This window comes from Eurosta solidaginis, chromosome 2 (genome assembly GCF_040869045.1).
Source record: "Eurosta solidaginis isolate ZX-2024a chromosome 2, ASM4086904v1, whole genome shotgun sequence".
NCBI lineage: Eukaryota > Metazoa > Arthropoda > Insecta > Diptera > Tephritidae > Eurosta > Eurosta solidaginis.
In genome coordinates, this window is record NC_090320.1 from 211,316,285 (window position 1) to 211,331,255 (window position 14,971).

At 36.4% G+C, this 14,971-nt stretch overlaps 1 non-coding gene and 1 pseudogene across 1 annotated transcript; both read left to right on the forward strand.

Moving 5' to 3' along the window:
* Positions 1-14,971, forward strand: part of LOC137241802 (cytochrome c oxidase subunit 1-like) — a 173,249-nt pseudogene that overhangs the window by 122,910 nt on the left and 35,368 nt on the right.
* Positions 13,696-13,768, forward strand: TRNAK-CUU (transfer RNA lysine (anticodon CUU)). Its single transcript has one exon. It is a non-coding gene; the product is annotated as a tRNA-Lys (tRNA).

Consider the following 14,971-nt stretch of genomic DNA (forward strand, 5'->3'; position numbering starts at 1 on the left):
TTGGACGTGGATGTTGATGAAATACTTGTGAGTATTAAGATATTTTAAGGAAACAAGCTGTCCTGGTAGTCTTTGCTCTGCCCTAACTTTGGTCTATCTGCATAACTTTTAGGAAGTTTTTACCTCTTACTCTACCTCCTTTCCCATCTCCCTTTTCCTTATCCATTTATTTATTCTGCCTTCACCTTCCCTTCGTCTTTTCTCTTGCTTCTCTCCAGCTCCATCTTCTTATATAGAGAATCAATATTGTTTAAACAGAAAGCGGTGAATTAAATTTTAAGGCGATATCTCAATTGGGTCAATTTTTATGGCGAAAGAATAGATACAAGTTAATCATGGAATACAAAATTAGGCTGAAAGGTCTTGCACAATAGATCTTCACAAAGGTCGCAGTACTTCCATACCTATTAACAATAATAATAATAATTATTATTATTATGGAAAATTATAAGTATAGTACCATAAGAGTTGGTTTTATGTAGGCTTCAAATCAAGATATTTAGAAGAACCGATTAACAAAAAATTCCTTTCATTTGAATAAGCCGTTCCATAGTTATAGGACGGACTTTTATTAATCCTTAAAAATAAAAGTCCGGATATAAATTTTATTTTTGGACTCATAAAATAAAAGTACGGGTCTAACGTTTTTATTTTGGGACTTGTAAAATAAAAGTCCGAATTTTATTTTTATTTGTGAACTTTTTTGAAAAAATAATAAAAAGGATGCAGGAGTTGTTATGCTATGCAGATCCAGGATCACACAAAAAAAAAAACTAATAAATTGGCTCTGTGATTAAAACATTGTTTAATTTTGCAATCAGACAGATGCTTTATCTCGATGCACACTCGAAATCCTGAGGTAAATTTGCTTTCTCTAACAAAAGGTTTCTTTCGTCATGTCAAGATGACATTCGCTATTTCTGTATAAAGCTGTCGTACAGAATTTTGCTCTCTAGACCACTTTCTCCTTTTCGAAGTCATGCAACTTTTTTAAATTCTTATAATTATGATTGGGATCTCTAATTTCAGATACTTTCGTTTATAAGCGCGTTTTTTCCATTTCCCCTCTCAGTGAAGGCCGGAGATATTTTCGTTATTACCAACGAGTCCCAAATAAAAGAAATTTTTCGGAAATTTAGTTCTGAAAATCATTAGATAGTAGCCAAAACGTACAAGGCTTTCTTGTCAGAAATATTAACGAGTTTTTATTAGTTATCAAATTCAAGTCTGCCGTCCGTGTTCGTATGTGTGAGGTCGTAAAAGACATAGCGTTAATATTTAATTGTTGTATATTGTTCAATATACTAACAACAATAAAGAAATTATTTTTTGCGTTGGTAGAAAGATACGAAATAACAAAAAAATTTTATAAAAAAATTCAAAATCCCGAGAAAGTAAGGATTAACAATTTGCTCCGAACAATTGTGTTTGTTTTCCTGAAACAAGTGTATAAACACAAAGCCAATTGAGAAAATAACAACTTCCAAAGAAAACACCAGATAAGCTTTACGAAACGAAGGTTAAGCACATAATACAAACATAAACCATTGCCTTACAACAATTTTAGGCCGTTTTGTTTTTAGTAATTCGTTTGGCTTACATTTCAATACATATTTATTAGGAGTAGGTCAGAGCATCAAAGTGCCATTTAGCCCAGATAAAAGGGTTTACGAAAGTTTATATAAAAGAATATGTAAAATAAAGATTTAACATATTTCCTGACAATTGCTGTGGCTTTGCTGCTTTTGTTTCTGATTTTGCTGTGATGATTGCATACCAGAGCAGCAAAAGAAGAAAAACTTAATATTTTTATACTCAGCTGACCAGAGCTTACTGAGTATATTAATTTTGTTCGCATAACGGTACCCCGTAACGGCGTAAACTAATAAGATAGATATAGATTTCTATATATCAAAATGATCTGGGCAAAAAAAGAAATTAATTTAGCAGTCTGTCCGTAAACACGATAACCTGAGTAAATTTTGAGGTCTCTTAATGAAATTTGGTACGTAAGTTCCCAGGTACACATCTCAGATCGCTATTTAAAACGAACGAAATTGGACAGAAAAAGTGCGATAATTAATTACCAAAGACGGATAAAGCGATGAAACTGGGTAGGTGGGTTGACCTTATAACGCAGAATAGAAAATTAGTAAAATTTTGGACAATAGCGTGGCAACGAAGAAGGTATTTTAAAAGTTTTGCAAGCTGTAATTTGGAAGCTGAGTGTGTAATGTTCGGTTACACCCGAAATTTGCTTTCCTTACTTGTTATATCTTAAGAAATTTGAAAGGGTATAATGTGACGCACGAATCGCAGGATATTTTAGCTTTTCAATGTCCTTTATGTTTTCAAGCATCATTTTGCCTGCTTTTTCATAAACGCAGTTTGACACTTTACTTAGAGTTAAAACTTCCGCCTCATTACAAGACCTCGATTTATGGTAACGATTAAAACACTCTCTTGCATTTGCTAGTGGATTTCGTAGACGTAGCTATATAATTTTACTGAGATATTAAGTGTTATTTGGTTACAGCTTGAGAAAATAACATCTTCATTTGTTCTTTACTTTGTTTTCGTTTCGTGATTGCTATAATTGGTAAGCATGTTTGCGAACGCTCCGGCCTTAGACCGATGCGTAAGCCAAAGGACCTACCGCTGATCTTTTGTGGTGCACTTCATCGCAATCCACGGATCGACCTACGGGTTTCCTGCTGGCACAACATCATCACTGACACTTCTGTCCTTCCGTTCCTGCTACAGATATACGCCCCGTCGCCTTCCTATCGCTATTGGTCGCCCGACGTCCGACTGTTGCAGCTTTCATACCCTTCGTTGCTATGAATGTTGCTCGACCGCTACCATACGGCTGTGGTAGTTGAACCTTCATTGACTGATTGTTACTTCAGCTTTCGACGAAAAAATAACTCACAAAACCTACCAATAACTTTAACATTATGGACTCATTCAGTCTATGTGAGCTCCCCAAGGGCCAGCCAGTTCAACCTACCAATAGCTTTTACCCTTCGAATACTAAAGCCTTACAGAAGCTTGGGACGCACATTTATACCTTTTAACCCTTCTAAGAACTGCAACTTAAAAAATCAAGCTAAAAATGGATTAGGAAATCTATTCAGAATAAACAGAGCACAAGTAATGGCAAAAATCTCTCACAATAAAAACCACTTCGAAAGGCAAATAAAATAATTCAATTTACAGTTAAACTTATTTCGGAAGCCATAAAAGCAACAATCAGCAAAAGCAACAATTACCCACCGACGTATGCCGTACGTACGGACGTTTGTCGTACGAAACACGTTTGACCGAACCCTCAAGCCCGTAGGAATAAATGTGTGCGTCTGTGTACCCAGCCAGCATTTTTTGAAAATTTTGATCAAAAAATATTCAAATATCATACCTCAAGATGATTAAAAACGTTCAAATTGAAAAGCATTTTCTGTTCGAAAATTAACGTATCGTCGGGAGAAAAATGTACCATAAATGCGATTATTCTTGAATAATCATTTATGATTCATATTTCGAAACGCTTTTTGTTCATATCTGATATCATTGTAAAATTGGGCTTTAATTGTTTTAGAGTAATATTTGAATGCTTTTCATAGTCATTTTCTGATCATATTCGTGAACATATTTCAATCATTTTGCTTGGGATTTTTGAATCATTTTTGAATGCGATTATCATGCATTTATTCTTCATATCTCATACAAAATAAGATACTACATGCTAATCTTATTTCATCAGGGGAAGAAAGCATGCGGAAGTGAGCTATTTGAACCATAGGCAATTCGCAAACAAACTAGACCAATATATACCTGCGACTACAATATCCTGCATCAGATATAATCGTCAACATCTTAAAATACGATATGGTACGGGATGTTGAAGTCATATCCAGGTACATATGTCAAGAGAGTTTCACTTACCTGGGGTTCAAATAGTTCACAACCTTTGTATTGTCTAATGGTTGGATTTGTATTTTCTGGGAAGCCGAAGGTGGAGAAATGGTTGGGGCGTCTTTTGTTAGGAGCAGTATTTGCATTATTTCTTGTCTTGAAGAATAAAATTTTAATATATTTTTTCTGAACGTCATGAATGAAAAAATGTGTGTATGCGAAAAAATAAGATCTTCAATCAAAAGTAATATTTTAACAAGTATAAAATTCATTATTCAGTCAACAAAAATTGTCAGGAAAGATTCAGAAAGCTGAATGAAAAATGATTAAAAATTGTTGATCACCTAAAGTAAACACAATTGATTCCAAAATATGATTGATAAACTATATAAAGTTTTTGATCATCAAAAGTATTCATATTTGATTATTTCTTTTGTTCAATTGTATGATAACTCATTTTTTAGTCAGAAAGAGTAATCAAATTGTATTGATATGTAGGGAAATTCAAAATTTTATCACCTAAATGATGAGTGGGTACATGTACATAACATATTTGTGTGTGTATTGTTTACAGATAAGCACTGTTGCCATTGACCATTTTGCATGCATGCTTATGGAAACATCAACTTTTCCAATTTAATTTTTGATGTTATAAAAGACTGGAATTAATATTAAATAAATATAAATAGATTACATATTTATAATCTGCACTTTTACATAATTATTTCGAATTATTTTCACAATTTTTCAAACTTTAATTAGGTGTTTTTGCATAAAACTGCAAACGGTAAAAAATTGCGCACAAAAGTTTACTAGGCAACTCTGTCTAGTGAGAGAGCGATCAGCTGACACGTTCTTGCCGAAAAAATCAAAATTGTTTTGATTTCTACGTTCCGGGCTACGTAGGTACGGGCGTTGCAAGTCGGTGAGTTTTCGTTTACATTGCACACTCATAAGATAGGTCGTTTCAGCTAACACATTTTTGGTACATACGTTCGTGAGTAACTGCCGCATAAGACAGCACCAGCTGCACGCGCCAAATAAACAAACTGGTAAACCAAGCAGCATACAAACCGTAGAACAAGGTGACTTCTCGCCAAGTACACACATACATATGTAAGTAAATATGACTATTTGGTTCAGTATGTAACCACCTAAAACGACTGACGTTTATAAAACGACCGGACATATTACACAGAAATCTCCTTGCAGTTTCCTTGCATTCTCATAAGTCCGGTTTTTAGTGCATAGTGAAACACAGCTACCCAAACATGAGTCCCAAATTTTAGATGCATGTACATGTGTTTACGTTTGTTGCTTGTGCGTGTAAATATTTAGTAGATTGTAAGTGGCAGCCACGGCAAATGCACAAATCCATTCATCATAAGCCTGGCTCACAGCCATCATTGAAGGAAAGAATGAATGAATGGTCATTGGTGATTTAAGTTTGGGTGTAGTTGGTCGGTCGGCCACTTGTGCAGTATGTACATACCTACATATACGGGATTAAGTCACAAGCACTGCAGATACCCAGCTACTGAGCGAAGTAGTGAGTATTTTGACAGAATATTCATGTAAGCAATGAAATCTCATCCGTTCACTGCAACGGAAGGAATCTACTAAAATGAAATACGAGTACAGATCTCTTCATATATTTCCCCGGCAGTTGATTGAACTAGTTGGTATCGCATTAAGCACTAGTATTTATGTTTTCTATACAGCTACACTCATTTTATTTTTCGGAACAATTTACTCTTCTTGGGACAATAACAGCCATCAATAGCATTATCATAATTTTTTGGATGTTTAAACGCTACTGCTCAGGGTATCAGGAAATACAGAATGTAAGCGTAAGCGTTGTTGTTATTTTTGTAGCCATAAAGACATTCCCCGAAAGTTTTGGGGATTGTTAGCGATGTTGATGGTCCCTTGCCGGGAATCTCTTACGTTCCGGTAAAAACCACCATTAAAGTACAAGCCCGACCATCTCGATAACAATGTCCACATTTAACATTCTAGGATATCCTGTCCCCCACTCTCTACGTTCATGACGATTCTGCTAAAGACACAGGATTCATGTTATCAAAAACTTATCGATTTCTATCGACATGGACCATGACAAAAAAGTCAGACGAAGAGGCTCTGGGAGTGTTCGATAGAAAAGTTCTTCCAAATATTTACAGACCTCTACGCGTTTGCGACGCCGAGTACTCAATAAGATTTAGTGATGAGCTGTACGAGTTTCACGCGGACATCAACATAGTCCAGCAATTTAAAATGTTCCCTCGGTGTGACCGATTGGCGCCAGTTAAGCCAGCGTAGAGTCAAGTGGTGTGCCTTGTTGGACGACCATAATCGTTAAAACGGTTAAGCGCCAATTGTACTTTTCGGGAGATTTTTTTCCTTTTAGTCTTGAAACAGAGCAAGCTTTTATAAACACACCCAAAAAATTCGGATTTTTTTTTAGTTATAATCACTAGTGAACTAATATGAGCAACCCTATTACATTTGTATATTCTAGTTAATTAAATTTTCTAAGTAAGTATTTTCAATACTAACTGGACACTGCAGAATAGAAAGTGCGAGATACAAGAAGAAATGGTTGAGCACGTTCTGTGTTTGTATCGCCAGGTCAAGGCTCTAGCTGTTAGGGGACAGAGTTATTCTATAATATTAGTCCTGGCACCTGATAGGGTTTTCCGTTTGGTCGTCAAACAAATTAAGGTAACACTATGGACATATTCAGTCTACGTGAGGTCTTTATTGACCGGTCAGTTCAACCTATCCTAACCCCCGATTTTTACTGCATGGTATACGCCTGTATGACTTATATGTATAGCTCTTCAATTGCATATGCGTTATGCGTTGAAGCGATTCTAAAGCACATAGTTTACTAGCAAGCAGTGAGCATCCGCCAAACGATTTCACCACACAACTGCCGGTCGCATTGCCGGGAAGCTTGCCAATTTCTTTGTATGGACAAAAGACTGAACAACCAGGACGTACTTATACTCTTACTTACTCAATTATGCACACAGTGCCGATTTTTCATTCCGTGTTATTCCGTGTTGGCCAAAAATTCGTGACTATCAAATTTCTTAGCATGCAGCATACTCAAATAAACAATAGCTTCAACACCACTGCAAAAACCAAACACAAAGAGCTTTGGGACTGCGAATGTGTGTGTGTGCATTAGTAGTTGCGGTCACTCTTCGTCTTATTCGGCCTCAGCTGTTTTAAGGCAAAATTTATCGAAAATTCACCCACTTACCAAATTGTACTAGCGCGTTTTTGTTTCCAATGTGTTTTAGTGCTGTTGTAAATATTACTGGCTAGCTGCAGTGAAAACAAATAGCTTTAGTAAGCCGCTTTACTGAAAATGGCATCTTCTTAGCTGCAAGGCTTAAAATCAACGCTACAATGCATTCGTGCATGTGAGATGATGGTATTTAGATGCGTGGTTTGAAGAGGTTTTCGTTTTGCGGCACAGCTCGAAAAACAAAATTACTTGTTTAAGGACAATTTTTCCATGAAAAATTTCAAGAAATTTACAGAAATTTTAATGAAGAATGTGCTTTTCTCGGGGGCCTAGTTATGACAGTGCAAAGCAAATAAGTAGCTCGCGACTATAATATGCTGCCCCTCTGCATTCTTTGCACGTTCCATAGATATGAATAAACTAGAGCGCGGATCATGTTTTCCGTGACTGAATGCGGAATTTATAAAGCACTCCACAGAGCAGCATCATCTGATGTTGTCATTGTCCATGATACTTCACCATATAGGAGGACTGTAGGGTAAGTAACTTGTAGACACAGATCTTCGTTTGCCGAGAGAGGACTTTACTTGACAATTTCCTACCTAATATAAAGTAAAATCTATTGGTAAAAGTAATTCTTTGCTGGACGTCATAGCTGATGTTGTAGTTTGTGTTAATGCTAGTTCCCGAATAAACGAACTCTTTTACCATTTAGGAATTATGACTGCCAACAGTGACGTTGTTGCCAAAGCGCAAATGCTATGACTCTTTGTTTTATTACTGCAGGTACTTCGTTTTATCCTTAAACCCACCTTTTCCGCATCTTTTTCTAATTTTGATGGTATCAACGTCATCAACTACGCCAGTAGTTTCAGATAAATTCTGAGATAAAAAAATAATTTGCCAGTGGCCCTTAATATATGAGAAGAAATATTTGGATTACGACATATGTGCAATATCGTATCGTAATAATAAATAAAATATTATATAAACTCATCAGCTTATTAATTCTTCTTTATAATTTCTAAGCTACGCCTTGGCACCGAAAGATCAGTCAGTTAATCGAAATCAATGCAAATTTTTTCTGTACGGCGAATTCATTTGAATTCCCTTTGCCATCACCTTGTCTGGATTTATCTTGGTTTATGAAGAAATATTTTTTTTTAGTTAAAATAATAAAAACAGGAACTAAACATGAATGGAGATTAACCCTACGACTAGCGTTGTGGTCTGACAGACCATTTTCAAAAATTTTAATAAAAAATTTTGGGTTTCCCAACATTTTTCAACAAACTGTCTTATGACTTTATAAAGTTTCATGAGGAGTTTCTATTCCAGTATATAACAATAACGTTTGTCTTATTATAAGCTTTTATTTAGTTTCACTTTTGTTGTATGTAATGGAATTTTGCAAGTTAAATTTGATACACTTCCCGGTGTCCGATTGAGCTGAAATTTTGCACACATATATAACTCCGATGACAATGCAATATTACTTTGTTAGAATTCGATAAATTAATCGATAACACAGTTATCGGTAAAGATTTGTATTTACTTTGGCATAACAGCATAAGTCCCATACAAACATGCCGGTACCTATCCGTGGATTGTCATATTTGGACGTGGTGAATCACGCGTGTCACGCGTGGTGAATCTCAACACTTACGAAAAGCGGAGACACAACCCTCTGTTGTATTTCTGTGTATAACCAACATAGCTGAATTTTTAAGGCTGTTTAACTCTGTAATATTTTCTGTAATTTATTTTGCTTTTGGAAAAATTACCTATTTGAAAAAAGCTGGCTGAAAAATATTGGCATAACGGCTTAAGTTAAATCAAGAATGGAAAATTTGAGCAGATGTGGCAATTTCGCGCGTCCGTTGAACGAAATATTGACAATCTGCTGATCATCGCTACGAAATTAGCGACATTCCATCAACTAAGCAGCACTTTAGCAATACTACTGTTATTATTTGGCCGCTCAAACACACATATATTAATTGTGCATTAAATCTAATATATACAAATACACCATAATAATTTACACGGCCAAAGCCATAATAATTTACACGGGTCATCAATTCTTTCTCTGATTCAAAATCTGAACTACCAGCGCTACCGTCAACAGCTCAGTGTCATCATTGCCAGTAGCGCCAATAACACCAAACTCGTGCCTGACACACAAAAGGCCTTTCACTCAATAGCGCAAGTAAAATGAGCTACGCACTCACTACTAAGTAGCGTCAAAAATTCGCTTGGAGTCATTTCGTCAATGAGCTACCATTGAGCTGGCACCGCATTGGCGCTGGCGCCATGCAATTTACATCACTAAAATTGCGCGAATGCCCAGGCTCATGACTTCAATACTTATATTTACTATGCTTTAAACTTTGAATACACCTCTGAAGTTGCTGCGCATAAAATGTGTACAAATAAATTCCAATCCGCATTATACGCAGATGTAACTGAAATATGTGTTTTTGTTTCACCTCCTTTACTTATATTTAAAGCTTTTCTAAGAACAAGCTTCTATTACTTGTTAATAAAACGAACTAAAAAGTAAAAAATAAAATTAAAGAAAAAAAAACTTTTTTAAAAATAAGCTTTTATTATTTTGGTTAATAAAATTAACTAAAAAGTAAACAATAAATTGACTCTAAAGGAATATTACACTTTATAAGTTCATTGTAAGCTTAAACGATAATTAGGCTTTTTCGTCTGCGACAAAAAAATTCTATATTGTACACAATTATATATTTTTAACATTAAAACTTTACACCTAAATTATTAAACCTTACAGTTTATATCACAGTCCTAATTGTTCTAATAAAAGCGTGTTACATTGCGATAGCAAGAAAATGAGATCCTAAATGTTCTTAATTATATCATCAAAATTTAACACGTTTTTTATTAGAACAATTAGGACTGTGATATAAAATGTAAGATTTAATAATTTAGGTGTAAAGTTTTAATGTTAAAAATATATAATTGTGTACAATATAGAATTTTTTTGTCGCAGACGAAAAAGCCTAATTATCGTTTAAGCTTACAATGAACTTATAAAGTGTTATATTCCTTTAGAGTCAATTTATTGTTTACTTTTTAGTTAATTTTATTAACCAAAATAATAAAAGCTTATTTTTAAAAAAGTTTTTTTTTTTCTTTAATTTTATTTTTTGTGTAAAAATCATCGTTTTTTGTTATATGTGCGTTTTCCAGGTTGTGGTCTGTCAGATCGCAGCGTGGAAATTGTGCCTAGGTTATAAGTACCTATTACTTACAACAGTCTTATTCGACTGTACATACCAGAAAACACCTTCCTCGTCGCTTCCGCAGACGACGTGGTAGCTGTGATACCAGCACAATGTTGCTAGCTGCCACAACTGAAACTAAACCAGGTCATTTGCAGTGTAAATAGAGGGCTGGCCAATCACGCTCCCTAGCAAAAGCGGGGGTCGTCATCCTCACCAAGAGGTGAATCCCTACTCTTAGGAATTTGACGGGTGGGAGTGAGGTTTGACAGTAAGCGCACCTTCTCGGAGCACAACAGAGAAGCCTGCGAAATGGTTGCCCAAACATTAGCAAACCTGAGTAGATTATGAACAAACACAGGTGGTCCAAAGCTATGTACAAGGAAGCTGCTTGCAACAGCATCAGACTTCACATTATTATACGGTGCAGAAATCTAAGTGAACACAATGAAATATAGGAAGAACCGAACTGAACTTACCCCGGTCCAACGTAGTGGTCTCGACTGAAGCTGTCCTAGCCATTGAGGGAACTATGCCGATATATCTTGTTATGAGAAAATAAAAGAAAAATATGAAAGCGGATCGGGAGCAAGTAGAGGTGATTTCGCCATGCAGGCGGAAGAGGAAACGAGTCGACGTCGAAAAACAGTGGAGCAACAGCAACGTAAGAAAGTGGACCAGAGAACTAATTTCTGAACTGAACCAATTCAAAATTAATTACTACGAAATTAATAACTTTTCAGAAATTTAAAACTTAATACAATGAACGTAACTTATCAAGATGTTTTCGCCTTGAAAATGAGCTGTCGAAATTTTGTAATAAACCTTGTAATAAACTTTCGACAATACGCAAGTACTTTTAGCCACTTTCTATAGTTTCAATGAACAGCGTAATTTAGTGGTGGAATGCTATTGCTTTAAGCAAAAACCGAGAAATAACACGAAGGGTTTAAATTACAAAAACAATAAATCGTTAGTAGACCATGCAACCGCACTTTAAAATCAAACCGAAATATTATGCGTTTGGTGCTGCTGCTGCTGCTGCTGCTATGTAGACAATGCAATGAAACGCATCATCGGCTGTGGAGAGACCAATGGGGCGGCACAGAAGTTGTCGCAATTGCATTCAAAAGACAAGTGGAATAATGTAAATCCAATGAAAGCAGCTATTTATGAAACATTGTTGTTGCTTAATAGCTTAAACTTTGAAGGGAATTATAATTTCAAGTCAGTTTGGGTTTCGAGAAGCATTGTTGTATGTATGTATGTAACTGTAACTGATCTCATTATTGTTGGTCTAAAATTCACAATTCTCGTTTTAATTCCATTTTCGAATAAAATAGTAAATTGAAGTAAGTTATTTTCAATAAATTACAAATATGTAAATGTAAATATGTATGAATCAACTTGAGTATAATAAATTCGAAATTCAGCTCGTCACAGATTCAAACAGTGGCATAGTTATGTACCAAACAAGAGAAACAAAAGGGTTACGTAATTTATTTTGTGCTAAAATTATTTAAAGCACATATTTTTGTAGTGGCCGCTTCAGTGTAGCCGTGATGTGCTGGCATACCCAATTTTTTTCAACAAATCGTCGTTAGGCTTGGTTTAGCGCAATCGAATGAAGTGCTACCGGCCATGTTGCGAGCCGCTTCCGAAAAGTTGAAACCCCATCTACGCGCTATCTTCTGAGGATGCCTACAAGATGGTTATGTTCTCGAAACATGGAGAAGTTTTCGGGTGGTACTCATCCCTAAAGCGGACGTCAAAATTGTGGAGAGTCTTGTCGACCTTCAAGATGGACGCAGCTCAGTGCGCATACCGGAAAGGTAAATCAGTTTAAGGCGCCCTTCACGAGGTACCCAGAATTACCGAGAAATAATTGAAATGCACATATTAAACCTTGGCAGCCTTTCTCGGCATTGAGGCCGCCTTCAACAACGTTCAAGCCATCTGCAGATTTTTTATACGACATGGAACCCAAGACTCTGAAATTGCACGGATCGGTTCTATGCTCAGATCTAGTGCCGTCAGCGTAACTTTAGAAGCCGTCTGGCTTACGAGTGTAATCATAGGTCATTGCGCTACTACGTCAATGTTACGACAGCGACGTATGCCAACAAGCTGCTTTTGCAAAAGCTGTCAGGATGAGGAGGAAGAGGAGTCGATTCAAAACTTTCCCTACCGATGTCCATGAATAAAACGACTCAGACTAATTAAATGGTAAATTCCCTTAAATATGAAATCGCGGACATCATTTAAACTACCCATAAGAAGCTCAAGTTATCTAGGAGACTAAATTTATAGCTGACACTGAGCTCCTAACAGTGCACTCTTCCTCAACCTTACAACCCACCTTTAATACATTCCTTAGGAGTTTCACCAGACTACCGCCACAAACTAGTAAGACACTAAATTCCCCCCGGAGGGAATATGTGTGGTAAATGTAGCAAACGGAATTGTGCCCGGCTGCTGTTGCCAGGGATGAGGCCAGATCTAGTTAGATTGCTGGATTTCTCGCAATTATCCAGCTTATATGCTACTTCGACCCCTTTGACCGTACCAGAAGTGTTAGGTTCTAACCACTACAGCAAAACCCTATACAGTAGTGAAAGGCAACCGAAAATTACTTCCCTAGTCCGCCAAAATGACCTACCATGACAGCATGATAGCTTACTGTCAAGAATAGTCGCATGGTACTTAACCCTGAAGACAGCACCAATGTGGTGGCATAAATTCAGGAATCTTTTACGTAAATACAAATAAATGCAAGGCGCTATAACCTCCGAAGGGATTCAAGTCTGAGCTTCTCTTCCAATTTGCATCGTGCTTCATTTGATTTTTCTTACAAATTTGCGGGACAGGACATTTTTATGGCGACTCCGAACGCAATGCAGATGAGTTTCCCCTACTAAGCTTTTAATGGCAGAAATAAACTCAGATTGTTTTCCAAATCACTGCTGAGGGGCGACCACGCTTAGAAAATTGGTTTTAATTTAACAAATATTTGATGTTACTTTGTCCAAGGCTTGAACACCGGATCTTCGGTGTGGTAGGTGGAGCACGCTACCACCACACCACTGTCGTCATTCGGAGAAGGATCCTTCACATCTGGGATATCGACAAAATTACTGTGTGCTAAAAGCTCTGTTTCCTTTCTCATATTCTAGGTACTTTATTGACACTAGATCCTTCAAGAGGATATTCCTGACTCTCGCGAAATCATTACACTTTGTCACGTACACGTTGCTTTGGTTCCCGATGGTGGCCCGGCTAGCTCAGTCGGTAGAGCATGAGACTCTTAATCTCAGGGTCGTGGGTTCGTGCCCCACGTTGGGCGCCATTTATAAATATATGTCACGTACACGTTGCTTTGGTTCCCGATGGTGGCCCTAGCTAGCTCAGTATATTTGGCAGGCCGTGGTTCTCAACCCGCCATCTTGGAACCGGACGCACACATATATTTATTTACTTCCGTTCAGCCTCTTCGGATTCACTTACCCACCGCATAACAGGAATCCCACCCAACCTTGGACCGCTCGCATCGTGCAACCTACTCTGCGGTCACCCTAATGCCATGCTCCATACTCCTACTTACCTCCTCATCATTCCATCCTTACATCCCGCCCCAAAAGAAATTAGCCAGCCATATTACTTCTCTTTTCACTTCAATAACGCATTTTTAATAAACATAATCTTAAAATCTATACACGAATGAAATAAAATCTTATACAAAAAATCAAGCTTCGTTTATATTCAATAATATTTTTCTTCAAACACCTTAATTTATATATATACATATATGTAAATTTTAATTTAACACATATGGGTTCCTTCTTCGCAAAAAAAAAAATGTATATCCTTATGCAAACATATAAAAGTAAAAATAAACGTATTACAAACAGTATTTATGAACGCGTAAACAGGCCTATAAATATTATCAACCTAAAAAGAATCAAAATGCGCGCATGAATTCCGTATAAAAAAAACTGTATGACAAATATTCAAATATATTTCTGGGTCTTTCTGTCGCCAAAATCACCAAACTCTTATCTACTCAAGTGGAGTTATATCAAAAAAAAGAGTTTTAAAACACACCCTAATGCCTGCCTAAAAGAGCTCTTTTATGTGGGGACTGGGGGGCTTATTGGTGCAGGGTTTATACCCTCTGCAAAAAAAAAGGTAAGACAAAAAAAAACAGTCTAAATCGTTTTGGTATATCTTGTGACTGATAGACACCTTACAATTTTATAAATTTTGGTTTAATCGAATACTACGTTTAAGACTAAAACGGAAAAGATTTATAGTGACTCGGATATATGTCCATGCACATCAATGTAAAATTCATATTTCATACAGTTTAAAATTTGGGATAAAAAAAACAATTTTAAGACTACCCTGACTTGTTTGTTAATTTTCTATCTACCATAAAAAGCTTTTGTACCATTACATTATGGTGAACTTTTTTGCTGAATGCTATAATGAGGTAGGTCGCTCCAACGTTAGGGTAAATGGCTAGGTGAATAAACAAATCCAATTGGAC